The 8,665-nt window shown below is 60.6% G+C and overlaps 1 long non-coding RNA gene across 1 annotated transcript; it reads left to right on the top strand.

Annotated features, from left to right (window-relative positions):
• The first annotated feature begins 2,573 nt into the window (after nucleotides 1-2,573).
• Nucleotides 2,574-8,513, top strand: LOC105555504. Its single transcript, XR_001008480.1, has 4 exons — nucleotides 2,574-2,764; nucleotides 5,062-5,314; nucleotides 6,389-7,688; nucleotides 7,913-8,513. It is a non-coding gene; the product is annotated as an uncharacterized LOC105555504 (long non-coding RNA).
• The last annotated feature ends 152 nt before the right edge of the window (nucleotides 8,514-8,665 follow it).

The raw sequence follows: 8,665 nt of genomic DNA on the forward strand, positions 1-8,665 counted from the left end.
CGCTCCCCACCCGCCGTGGTCCTGGTGTGTCCAGACACGTGGCAGGGGTGTGAGGTCAGGGGCAGGGGTGGCCGCAGAGCAAGAGGGGGGAGCCTGGGGGAGGCAGAGCCCATGAGCACGGCACCTGGGCACACAGTCTGGTCAATGCCAGACAGGTCAAGAGGCCTGAGGCAGGCATGGGAAGCTGGTGGGCCGGGGGAGCCAGAAGCCTCAGGGACTGCTGGTGAGTTATGAGGGGTCACATCTGGCCTCCTGGGTCAATGCCAACCTTAAGCCCCAGAAGAAAGGGGTGGGGAGAAGCCTCCAGGGGCCACTGGCAGGACAGCAGGGGGAGGTGACATTGAGATTTAAAAGGTCCAGAGAGAAACGGCTGCGATGGAGGTGGATACGGTACCCACACAGAGAACAGAAAGCTGGGCCCAGCCCCCAGCGTGGCTGCCCATCAACACCGAGTCCAGATATTCCAGTGACCAGACCCCACACATGCTCCCCAGAGAGCCTGGCTTTTTAAACTGCAGCAGAAAGCAAACGCACAGGCATCAACCTTCCAGAAGTGTGAGCGTGAAGCTGGAGCGTGTGCACCTCAGGAGGCTGCCCTGCTGGGGTGCGGCCCTGGGGCGGCGGGGCTGAGATGCCCCTGCGTCCTGAGAGCACCTGTGTTCACAGCGCCTCCGCCTCCCCTCCCCTCTGCTCAGCCCCCTGCTGTTCAAGAGGCAGCTCCTTCTACCGCGGGGAACTCAGTCCCAGCAGCACGGGCATCCCCCAAGGCCTCCCTCCCAGACCCCTCAACACTTAGAGGAGAAAAGACAGAGAAGAGGCCCCAGAATGGGCAAGTGTCTGCGAGGGTGCAGCCACCAGCTCCCAAACCTGCCGGACAAAGCGGCAATCAGTGGCACGTGCAGAGGGCAGACACTTCCGTGGTCTCATGCCAGGGCTGAGCATTCGGTGCTGCTGCCGTCCCGGCTAGGCCTGGCACCCAAAGGGACCCGCGCTCCCCTGCTCAGGGCGTGGCAGGGTTTCCAGGGGCTTCCAGAGCCGGATGTGATGGGGCAGCCCTGCAGGGATCTGGGCTCCTCCATCTCCACGGGAAGTGTGTGAGCGCCCACTGGGACAGCAAGCGCAGCCTCACCACACTGAACCAGCGGCCGCCCTCTCTCAAAATAACTCCAGGCCAGGCGGGGTGGCTCACACCTGTAATGCCAGCACTTTGGGAGACCAAGGCAGGTGGATCACCTGAGGTCAGGAGTTCGAGACCAGCCTGGCCAACATGGTGAAACCCCATCTCTACTAAAAACACAAAAATTAGCCAGGTGTGGTGGTGCTCACTTGTAATCCCAGCTACTCCGGAGGCTGAGACATGAAAATCGCTTGAACCCGGGAGGTAGAGGTTGCAATGAGCTGAGATTATGCCACTGCACTACAGCCCAGGCGACAGAGCAAGACTCCGTCTCAAAAAAACAAAAAAAGTAACCCAAAAGTCACTCAAACTAAATGTTGTCAATTCACTTATGCCCTGGCCAGGCAACTGCAAAAAGGTGGGGAAGCAGGAGGGGGCGGGGCGGGGGCAGTGCCCTCTAAAAACCAGGACAGTCACACTCAGCCCCTTCCTGGGTTCTCATCCCACATGAAAGAAGCAACAGGGATGCGGAGATGAGGCCTCACGGTGCTTCAAGCAAGAACGACAGCGTCCTGGCAGCCGGACCAAGTCGAAGTGAAGTCTGCACGCACAAATGTGCCGTTCTGACTTGGGATAAGTGTGGATCCCGTGAACCCCGAGAGCCCTTGACCCTCTGGCTCCGCTTTGGAAAAAAATGTCCCCCGCCAGACCACCCTGGGAGGATGGGGGTCACCACAGGCCCCCAGGGGTGTTTCCTTCCTGCTGCCCAAGTCCAGAGGCCGCAGGCCCCGAACCTGCCCGAAGGAGCCGGGAAGGCTGGACAACGAGAGGGACCCTCTGACTCTAGACACAGGATCCCACCTTGTGCAAGTCTGCAGCTCAACTCCACACCTCACAGGGCAGCCCCCGGGAGGCTCCTGTGCAGCGTTCACACAGGAGGGTGTGGGTGAGCGGGGTCATGGCCCCTGCCGTGACGGTTTTCAGAGGCCTTGGGCCACCGGAGAGTGAGGCAGTGGGTCCACCTCCACGCACACCTCTGGGGGGACAGTTGCAGGCACCCCAGGGACGGGGCAGCACCAGGGTGCTCTCCTCCAGGGGAGCCCAGTCTGTGGCTCTGACAGGCATATCCAGGGAGACAGGTGGACGTGGTCGCACTGTATTCCTGGCACACACACATACAGCTGGGGCTCCGACAGGCGTGTCCGGGGAGATAGGCGGACGCGGTCACACTGCTCTCATGGCACACATGGCCGGGGCTCCGACAGGCGTGTCCAGGGAGACGGGCGGACGCGGTCACACTGTACTCACGGCACACACGGCCGGGGCTCTGCACAGCCTGTGGCTGGTGTGAGGAAGGAGGCAGTGGGCGGTGCTGCCCACCCATCGGCTCACAGGCCCAGCAGCACCAACGGAGAGGCCACGATGCCACAAGTCAGACCCACCCCCTCACCACGAGACTGAGTGACCCCCGAGCCCAGGGCGTCTGTCTGAGAAACCTCCTGCGAACAGCTACAGAGGAAATTTTCAGGTGCAAGACATCTGCAGAAAGTTCTGGAACCCGTGCCTGGACCGGTTTGGACCTTCAGTGGAAACACATGAAAGAGAAGGAAAACTAGCTGGGGAAGGATCCCAGCAGCGGCGGCTCAGGTCTGGGAGAAAGGCGCAGGCGAGGCAGTGCCTGAGCAACGGAAACCGACAGGCAGGAGGCGGGACGGGCTGCGCCACAGGCCTCCCGGGGTCCCCACGCCACTGCACACCTAGGACTGCGGGAGGGTCAGTGGGGGCCAAGAGCTGCCCCGGAAGGGAGCCGGTTTTCAGGAGCTTCCAAGCTGAAGGGCAGAAGCCGCCAGGACCTGGCCCAGCGCTCTGGTCCAGGGTCAGGTCACACCTCAGACCAGGGATTGGAGACTGCAAATTGGAGGCACCACTGGCCGCGTGCTTGGGAGTTCTCCACTGGCACAGGTGGGCCACGGGGGCCTCGAGGAAGCGCCTTGGCACTGTGGGAGGTGACTCCATGCAGGCTCAGGCACGGCCGCCTTGGGGGTCGTCTTCCGTGGGGCACCTTGGGGCAGGTGTCCTTATCCCGGGAACCCTCGCCCGGAGACCCCCAGCTAACCCGCAGCAGAGTTGCAATCCAGGCGTGTTTACCTGCGGCCACACACCTCCCCGTGTGGCTCCCCGCCCTGCAGAGAGCGCCTTCCACTGCTCCCTGGTGGAGCCCCGAGCCCGCCTGTGCCGTGGGCCTGCCAGCACCACCAGGGCCCACCACAGAGGCACAGGAAGCCTGGATTTGCTCCTGTATTGCTGTGACTGCCACCCCCTCCACCTGAGAAGGTGCCCCTGTGTCGCTATGGATGGCAGACCGGGCACTGCGGGAGCTGGGGCAGCCTGCCACGGTCCCGACACATGGCCTCCTTAAGCCCTGCACTCCCTGCCCTCCCCCCAGCACCAGCGCCTGGGACCCTCTGCAGGGACTGTTTCCACCAGGGCCCAGCAGCACTACCCAGCACCCTGGCCCGGCTTCATGTGCAGGACCTGCTGGCAGGACAGGCCCCGGTCTGTGCATCAGAATTCGCTGGGAGGCAGCTGCTCCTACAGCCTCAGATTCCAAATCCAAATCCCCAACAGGAGGGCCCTGGGTGAGGAGCTGAGCGCATCCAGCCTCTGTCCCCAGGACACTGCAGAATCCTGGTCCAAGAGGGTCTTAAACTGGCTGGTAAGGGACCCACCGCAGAACCACAGAGTCTGCAGGACGGAACTGCCTCCACCCGGCATGAGCAATACACTCAGGAGAAAACCAAGCTATCCTCCTATCGCGGGGCTCCGGCTGGCCTCCTGTTAATATGTGACTCCAGCCTGAGGTACCTAATTCAATACACTCAGGAGAAAACCAAGCTATCCTCCAAACGCGGGGCTCTGGCCGGCCTCCTGTTAATATGTGACTCCAGCCTGAGGTACCTAATTCAGCATTAACTGGAGTCACTCAATGGCCACGAGCCCCCTGGTTCCGCAGTAACTCAGATGGGGGTGGAGACAACCTGGGCTGACCCTGAGGAGACTGGGATTCAAGAGAGGCCGATCTCCAGACCCACTCACATGACCCTCGGAGCCGGGCCCTCCGGAAGGCGGGAGGCGGGAGGCGGGCACCGGCTGTGTGTGGACACAGCTTTGGGAGGGTCCTGCTGCCGCCCGAAGTGCTTGTGGGGCTCCACACCTTTCTCTCGGCAAATAACTGAACGCAGCAGCAAGGAAAGGGAAGACGGTGGAAGCTCGGGGAACATACCCCAGCCCAGCAAGGGCAGCTGGCTGACACTCAGGGGCTGCACCAGCCAACACTCGGGACCAGACCGGCCAACACTTGGGAACTGGACCAGCAAACCCTCAGGAACCATGTCACCATGGAACGTAAGCCAGTTTCCAACTCCCCTAAGCTCCAGGACACCATTTCCAAGCTCAATTTGCCCTATGGGGAAGGAGAAGTGGTCAAAAGTGAGGACATTAAGACCACTTCGGCCGGGTGCGGTGGCTCACACCTGTAACCCCAGCATTTTGGGAGGCCAAGGCGGGCGGATCACTTGAGGTCAGGAGTTTGAGACCAGCCCGACCAACACGGAGAAACCCCGTCTCTACTAAAACTACAAAAAATTAGCCGGGCGTGGTGCCGCATGCCTATAATCCCAGCTACTCAGAAGGCTGAGGCAGGAGAATCTTTTGAACCCAGGAGGCGGAGGTTGCAGTGACCAGAGATCACGCCACTGCACTGCAGCCTGGGCAACAACAGTGAAACTCCATCGCAAAAAAAAAAAAAAAAAAGCCACTTGGACCTTCCTGAAACCCCCCATCAGGTGGTCTCCCGAAGAACAGACCCCTCCACCTAGGAGGCCCACAGCCCTGCCTCACCCAGTGGCCTAACCTGGGGCTGCCACCTCCCCTTTCCTTGGCAGGCTGCTGGGCGGAGTCCCCATTTTTCACCCCCCGTTTTCCCAGACCAACAGCTGGGAGCGCCTGTGCCGCCCACTGTGCCCTGAGATCTGCATAGCACAGCAACTCACAGATGCCTATTGCTGTCCTGCCACAGCACAAGGTTTGTCAGGCCAGACAGCCACGCACAGGCCCCGGCTCCTGGCTTCTGCCATCTTTTCTGTTCCTGTAACTCCAGCCTGGAGCCTCCCACTCCTTCAAAAGCTGCAGGAAGAGGTGAGACCCCTCAGTGCCCACAGGCAAGGTCCCACCATTGCACTCCAAATGCCTGCACCAAGCCTGGGGCCCTCCTGCCCCTCTGCATACAGAGCCCACCAAGCCCAGGGCCCTCCTGCCCCTCTACAGACAGACAGCAAGGGGATGTGCCAGGGTCCCTAAGCCAAGTCCAGGTGCTCAGGCTTCGCTGAGATTAAACCTCACAGTGAGCCTGTGTGTGCACATGTGTGTGTGCAGGCCTGTGTGTGCCTGCATGTGTGTGTGTGAGCCCATATGTGTGAGCCATGTGTGTATGTGAACTTGTGTGTGAGCCTGTGTGTGTGTGTGTTAGCCCGTGTGTGCGGGAGCCGTGTGTGTATGTGAACCTGTGTGTGCCTGTATGTGTGTGTGTGAGCCCATGTGTGTGTGAGCCTGTGTCTGCATGTGTGTGTGTGTGAGCCTGTGTGTGAGAACCTGTGCATGTGAGCTGTGTGTATGTGAACCTGTGTGTGTGTGAGCCTATGTGTGAGCCTGTGTGTGCCTGCACGTGTGTGTCTGTATGTGAACCTGTGTGTGTGAGCCTGTGTGAGAGCCTGTGTGTGCCCGCATGTGTGTGTGTGAGAGCATGTGTCAGCTGTGTGATGTGAACTTGTGTGCGTGTGAGTTGAGTGTATGTGAACCTGTGTGTGTGTGAGAGCCATGTGTGCGTATCGGCCTGGGAGAGTGTCTGTGTGAGTGTGTTGGCATGGAATGGGGTGAAGATGGCACCATACCACAGGCAGGAATGGAAGGTTGCAAGCTGAGAGGCCACACATATGACACAGGTCATGGTCACGGTGCTCAGGAATTCCAGAGGTTCAGCTGGCCTTGGGGGACCCAGGCTGTGTCCTGTCACAGGGCCCTGAGCCTCAGGTGCTGAGGTGTTCAGAGGTTCTCTCCACTCGGTGGTCCACCTGGCTGCCTAATGCCTGGGAGGTGGCAGGAATGAGGGTCTCTGTGCCAGGCAGGCATGGCAGGTACCTGGCCAACGCTGAAACAGTGTGAGCTTCCTTCCTGGCAACCTGCCAGCCACCCGACCGGTTCCAAGCCTTCCAGGCCTGCAGGCAAGAGAAGGGGACTACAGGAGTGAGCAGTTTAAGAAATGGAAGGCCGAGGTTTTCCAATCTAATTAACAGCATGACAAGCCAGGACCGGCTGCTGACCCACATGGAGCCTTGCACAGCCAGAAACGCAGTGTCCTGCTCTGCTCCTGAGACACTGGGGCTGTCACTACAGCACAGCCCCAGACGCTTCCACACGGGCAGACTCTGGCTCTCCAGGCACGGCGGCGCCCTCTCCTCCCCTTCCCAGCTCTCCTAAGGCCTGTGGTTCTGGAATTCTCTGCTCTGTGCAAGCATGACTGCGGCCCTCCTCCCGCGTCCAGCCGCACCAGGCCCTGGGATCCCAGACGGGCTTCCCCTTCACAAGGGGCTCAAAGCAAGCACCTATGGGGGTGGGGGCAGCAAAGCCGTCTGGCCGAGGTCCCTTCTCTAGCGTGCCTGTCTGTCCGTCTGTCCTTGAGGAGCCTTAAGAGTGCAGGGCGGGACAGGCAGGCACCAGCTGACACAGTACCGGGCAGGGACCAGTGCAGGAGCTCGAGGCAGGGCTGGGTGGGGTGGGGGTGGCCAGAGTCTCCTGGCTGGCAGCAGATGCGGGTGAGTGGCACAGACTGTCCTCATGCCCTCCTGGGAGAGAGGCAGGAATCTGTGACCAGGACAGACAGAGTCAGGACTGGGAGAGGCAGAGCAGGTGCCTGAGCTTGGCCATGCACAGCTTCCAGCGAGGCTGGGTCATCCACGGCTCCCCGAGGTTCCGCGCCACCGCTCGCCGCACCCCAGCACAGCCGAGAGCTGTGGTTTCTCCTCCCGTGGAGTCCCGCGTGGCTACCCACTCCAGGTCCAGCCCAAGGACACCGCCTTCTCCAGGCTGCCTTCCCCACACACGCCACACCTCCAGCCCCAGAAGGTTCTGAGGAGGGGAGGAGCTGGGGCCCCCACTCGCCTTCCTGTTGCCAGGATACAGGCCCAGGAAAAAATGCCACAGCGCTGGATTAATGTCTAGACAGCGTGACCTTTCCCCTGGTTCTCTAGATATAATTGGGACCCAAATTGTCCGGTGTCATGAGCTGACAGCAGGGATGAAGGAGGGGGCTGTTCTCGGTGCCCCAAGGGGACTCTGGGAGAGGGAGAGGGCCACCCACTACCTGCGTGGGGGCTGCATGGGGACAAGCCAGGGTCACCCACAAAGGCGCTTTCTGTTGAGGGGACGTCACCTCTTCCATCAGCGATGACACAGCTCTGAGATCTCAGTGTCCTCGCAATGGCTCCCATTAACTCCCTGCTGCCCGTCCTGCCAGGCTGGTGCCACGAGACCCTCAGGGCTGGGCCATGGGACAGGTGCCCGTCCTGCCAGGCTGGTGAGTGTCCTCGCAATGGCCTGGGCCATCTCCCTGCTGCCCGTCCTGCCAGGCTGGTGCCACGAGACCCTCGGGGCTGGGCCGTGGGACAGGTGCCCGTCCTGCCAGCCTGGTGCCATGAGACCCTTGGGGCTGGGCCGTGCAACAGGTGCCCGTCCTGCCAGGCTGGTGCCACGAGACCCTCGGGGCTGGGCCATGGGACAGGTGCCTGCCCAGCCCTGCAAACGCATCCAGCAGGCGTCGAGGGCTGCCAGGCACAGAGACTCCTACTGCCAGCAGCGCACAGCACCAGCTACGACAGCAACGCCTCTGCCAGGAGACGCAGAGGAGACCAGCCCTGACGCTCCTGTCCCAGGGGGGCTGCTGCACACTCAGGCAGAATGAGGGGTCCTGAGGGGGACCCTCGGCCTACCCACGGCTCCCGGGGCAGGTGACTGGTCTGGTCCTGGTGTTTATCTCAACCTCGTTGTTCAGAAGCTGCTTTTTATTATTTGTGACCATAAAAGGATGTAAACAAATTTGTTTTGAGTCAAAAGTACCTGGGTCCACCGGGCAACAGAGCAGGGACGCAGCCTCAATGTGGAATCAACAAGCCAAGGTTGTGAGAAGATTCTCAGGAGTGGGGTTCAGGGAGGGAGAACTGAGGGCTGGGGTTTCGGGGGGCATTTTACTTTTTATTCCAGGCAGTGCTATATTGGCTGGGATCTCAAATGCTGAATAATGCTCCCGTTGGACTTCAGTAATTTTAAAAAATAGAACTGTTTAAAAATCATGAACATTTCACAATGCAACCAAGTGGCCCCAGGTCCTCCCCTAAGCATGGTGCCCACCCGTGGCTTTGAGGAGGGTCCTTCAGCCCCAGCCAGGCCCTCTGGCATTTACACCCAAAACACCCAATAAATCTGCTGAGAGAAACA

This window comes from Mandrillus leucophaeus, unplaced genomic scaffold (assembly GCF_000951045.1).
Source record: "Mandrillus leucophaeus isolate KB7577 unplaced genomic scaffold, Mleu.le_1.0 Scaffold69, whole genome shotgun sequence".
Lineage (NCBI taxonomy): Eukaryota > Metazoa > Chordata > Mammalia > Primates > Cercopithecidae > Mandrillus > Mandrillus leucophaeus.